The following is a 5352-nucleotide window of genomic DNA, read 5'->3' on the forward strand; positions in this document are numbered from 1 at the left end:
CGTGAATTGTTTGTTTTTTCACGTTGAATAACGCGAATAACGAAGCACGCTGTAACGATGTATATCATGGAGATTGGACAAACTGAACAATTTCGCGAAACTTTTTTCGGTGTTATATATAAGTTTATAAAAAAAAAAAAACGGAAACTATTAGTTTATCCGCACGGTTTATAAAACCGAAAGCTATCCGTAGGGAATTTTAAAAGCGGAGTTTGATTATATTAGAACCGATTTTTCCGCGACTGAAATATCGAGATGCAAATAACTCGGGAATTATAAAATGAATTGAAGATTGACGCTTTCAGACTATCATCCGTTCCTACTATTCACAATCAGTTCAATTCAATTGTATTTTATTCCTTTGACATTTTAACACGTAAAATAAAATGCAAAAATATTTAACATAAATAGAAAGTTGCAACGCAAATGATAAAATGTTTCTCAAAATTTCCTTTAAAGCAAAATCACCGTTTCAGATTCAATAGAAAAGTCAGTTGTCGAAACTATCATATTATTATTTCTGTATACATTGCACACGATACGTTCTTAATCGTCGATAAGGCGAGAAATGTCCGTGTAATCATAACTTCGGTACGGCGATAAAGCGGTATACACCCCGTAATCGTTGCGAAAGAGATTAAATAACGGAGTTTATGCGTTTCCGCATTGAGCGGCTCGGAACTTCAATGTCAATGTCAGTCGCCCTTTCACCTTATATAACGAATGAGCGCGGCTGACTCGCCGCCGAGACTCGGGCATATTATCCGCTTAATGCGATTCGAACGCGCGCGCCGTGGAACACGACGAAATAATTCCGCCGCCTGTTTTGCCGCTCGCCGAAGAATCAGGAAATGCGAAAATTACGCGCTCTCGCGTATCTAATCCTTCCTAATCCTGGAATCTTCTCTCCCGTGTCTCTACCCTCTCTCTCTTTTTCTTCCGTCGGCTCCCAGCTGTATCCTGTTTCGGTCGGCAGCTCCGACTAATTATCTAGCAAGTGTAACATTACACGACAGTTAACTGAAGCGAGCCACGGTCATCTCACCGTTTTTACCTCGGAAACTTGAAAATATCCTTCTGATCTTTTTCAAATTTAATAATTTCACTGGAATGTTTTCGTATAAGTCTGTTGGGTTTAAAAAGTTATAGTATTTCTTTCTTGGAAATAAGTATTCCTCTTTGGAAATTTGAAATTTTCATAAGATATAATATTTTTTTATCAGACTTAAAGGATTGGTTAGTAATTATGAATAAGAATAATTGACACACGTCAATAGAAACACTTACGTTAATTAAATCTATCAATTACAATAAAATCTCACTTATCTAATTTCTTTCTATTTTCATGTCAAGGAAGAAAAATATTGATGATAGAAGTTCCAATTAAATTCTTTTTACTAAAAGGAAGTGTACCAATTAAGGTACCTTTAAAAACAGTGGGTTTGTTTATATTCGTTTATCTCGTTAATTGATTTTATGGATTTTCTCATTTCTCTCGCACTCGGATATACGAGTTATCCGGACTCGATTATAATCGGGTAATAATTATCTGATATAATTAGGATATTAAATTATTTAAATATTTGTAGTCTTCATGTGTCGATTGAGACTTTTTAAGAATTCTTCAAGAATTTCTTGATCTCGCTGGGGAAGATTAAAGCGAAGCCATAAATGACTTTCGAAGTACGTTGCTCTGTTACTCGTTTGTGAAATTAAAGGATATTTTTTTTAACCATTCGCCCAGTAATCTCGGCTTTTTTGAATTGCTAATCGAACAAGGCTTGCTCCTTCCGTCCACCCGCGTATATTCCAGCAGCGTTCGCGGGTACTTGAGAAAATGGAAATTCTAAGAGATATCTTTCTAGGTAAGTGTACCTCCTTCGGTGCAGCGTGGCGATAGTAAAATGCGTTTATGGCCGTGGTGAGAGTAAAGGATACGTTCACGGCACGAGTCCGCGTATCGCTTGGCGAACTAAATTTAGCGCCGCTCGGAAGATGGACGATTAACTTTTCAGCATTGACAGTGGAAGAAGTCGGCAGCTGGCCGAGAAAAGTAGGTAAATCCGCGACGTGAAAAAAATCCCTTCGCGCGACACAATCCCTCGCGCCGCGAACTATTTTCTCGCGTCTGATTCTCCGAGCCTCATTTACTCAATCCTCTAACCGTTTTCATCGTTTGTCATCGACGTCAGAATCCGGAGACAGAGAGAGAGAGGGAGAGAGAGAGAGAGAGAGAGAGAGACGCATTTAGCGATAACGGATCCGCGACTTGTTTTTATTCGCGCTCAAACGTCGTTCGCGCATCTTCCTACTGGACCGCTTCCTGCTTTACAGTCTTCTGGTTTTGTGTACCCGCCGGTCGCAGCGGGATCACGCAAGTATTTCATCCGCTCTTTGCGCTGCGAGCGCACGTCGTCTTTAATTATCGTCGTATTCTCTCGCGTATTCGCCCGCGGAATTTTCGAAAGGGCGAACGGTCCTGAAACCCACGCGCGTGGAAACCGCTTCGTAAAGTTTGCTCGTCCCCGATAAAATAATCGCAAAGTTATCCCCGTGGTTTACCCTCGTCAAAGCGAGCGGCCGAATGCAAATTGCCTTCTGCCGGAATACAGTCTATACAGTCTATACGGAATGGCGGAATATAATGGAGGGATGATTATACAATCCGAAGTTTCATAAGAATGGTATGTCTTCTCATCGGCGGCGGTGGCGGCGGCTCGCTTCGATTAAATCAAAACGCAAAGAATTCCGCGTTACTGAATTTCTCATCCCACGGTAACGTTACCGGCAACAATTTATCGTCACCTCTCATTGTTCCACGCGCACGCGACCCTGATGCATCGATAATATATCAATTTAATTGTGATCGCGGAATATAGGATACTTTAAGCGTGCTAATTGAAATCTTGATTTATAAAAGACCGCGAGTGTTGTATTTCCATAGAATTATCTTTGCAAGTAAGGCTCCATGCACCGAGATCAACGGCATATCAACATACCGCAGATAAAAAAATTTTAATAAAAGAATACAGTTATAAGTTCTTCCTACTTTTTTCATAAAAAAAGCAATAGCAATAATAATATTGCATGTATAAATTAAGGAATTGATAAAAAAGAAATTTTAAATGTCAAAAGAAGAAAGAATTTAAAAGGTTAGATGGTTACTTTTAAAAGTAACATTTAATTATTTTAGAAAAGAGATTGATTCCTCACATCTATTTTGCTCTTTAAAATGTTAAAAAAAAAATAGTTTCTTCACAAATCTTAAACATTCTTATATTCTCCAAGAAATTTTTCTTCTAGAAATGGTCCCACCTAGTTATCTTGTCAGATATACTCCCGTAATTTTTACAGTATTTCGTATATAGCCAGATTCAGTAACATATTGTCCTAAGATTGATCGTTCAACGGTATATTTACTTTAATTTGACTCAGTCCGCCGCGGGGAAGAAGTGACGAGTTTACTACTCGCGCGCGGCTCGTCGCCGTCGCTGGGCCGACCAGCAAGGCTAAAGCGAAGCGAAGTGAAGTGAAGGGAGGGAATCTCACGGCTGACGGCTGGCCGTGACTTTACTCAACTCAGCCGGCACTCGGGCCGGAGCAACGCGTCAATGTAGAACGGTCATTGACTCCTCGCCTCGCGAGCCTCCTATATACGCGAGCGCCCGAGTCGATTCCGCGCCGCCCGAGCCTTCCTTCCCATCCGCAGACGTCGTCCTCTCGCCGGTGGACACCCGGTATATGAGCGCGCCACGCGGCTCGTGATACTTCGACGCTCGATGCGCGCTTTGACCTCCGCGATTCGATTCTCTACCGATTTACGCTAATTTTCATCTAGATCGCACACTTAGTATACCGGGTAGCCTAGAACTCCCGCGTAAACTCCATATTTTTGCTGCCAATGATAGTCTCGTAACATTTTTTCAGAATACAATAATATTAATCTTGCATTTAGGACTTATTGATATACAAATTAAATAAATTACATTTATATACAGGTGTAAATCTTCGACCTTAAATGCAGAACGCCAGACTGCGGGATTCACCGAATCTCAGTCCACTGAATTTAAAAGTATCTTAAATTCATATCTTTCAATGAATTTCTATCTAAATATTCATATCTCTCGTTGAATTTTTTTCGTCATGCGGGAGTTTCGATTCCAAGTATGTTCTCTAGTGTTTAAATGCGTTGCTTACAATTTCCGAGATTTTAAAATTTCGAAAATTTAATTTAATAGTCTACAGTTTCTTATTTATAATTATACACCACGGAGAAGTAAATTATATAACAATAAATTTTGATTTTCGAACGAATCGTTGTTTATACAATATTTTTTTGGCAATTTAACTAACGATCGACGATACACGCGACAGCGCGAACTTAAAAAGGTCTTCGTCCGTAAATAAACGAGGATTTAACGATGCGTTCTTACGATAAACACTCGTATAACTCGGCTCGCGTGTATTCCGAGATGTTGACGATCCGAGGTGCGGTGCTTCGCACGGCTCGCGATGGGAATTTTATCGCGATGAATTCCGCAGGCTGCGGCGTAAGTGACAATAAGGAAGCGCGCATATAATGATCACACACGATCAACGCGGCTCATTTTGTCAAGTGAATCGCGCTTTCACTGATGGACTGCCAAATCTTGGTGAGAATGGCCCATCCAATACTCGCATTATCATCATTAAGAAATCTATTTCCAATTTTTTGGTGTAAGATTTTCCAAAACGAAATGTAACAGCTTTGATACTACGGTGAGCTTCTATTCGCGCGATTAATGAATCATAGAGAATATGATAAGAGGAACAAAGTATAAATCATAATATTCAATTTACATTTGTCATAGATAATAGTATATTTTAAAATCGTTTCGCGCTGATAATAGAAACGGCAAAGAAGAGGAGGATTCATTTCGTTTTGGAATTTTTCGTTTAGCAAATGCTAATTTTTTTGGCGGATGTGCCACATAATTATCGTGCCAACGCGTTTTATTTGTTACGAGTTGTGTGACATCACGTACAGTACGTTGACACGAATTCAACTTAATTTCTATTGTTCCTGAATTTATCTCCTCATACTGATCGTACGCATTAGGGCCGCAGGTTCATGAGCGATCTAGCGGCACCCGATAGACACGGACGTAACACTTCCGAGTTCAGTGCATAGAGAAACAGAGAGATAGAGAGAAAGAGAGAGGCAGAGAGAAGAAACACAGACATAGGGAGGGAGAAAGAGAGAAGGGAGAGCAAGAGAGAGGAAGAGAGAGAAATTGATTGTGTGTGAACATTTTTTTCGTGCAATCCAAATCGCGAATTAGGTTTAGTACATTTCGTAGTCACCCTATAGAT

This window comes from Temnothorax nylanderi, unplaced genomic scaffold, assembly GCF_030848795.1.
Source record: "Temnothorax nylanderi isolate EJ_2023f unplaced genomic scaffold, tnyl_v1.0 TNYL_tig0011_pilon, whole genome shotgun sequence".
Lineage (NCBI taxonomy): Eukaryota > Metazoa > Arthropoda > Insecta > Hymenoptera > Formicidae > Temnothorax > Temnothorax nylanderi.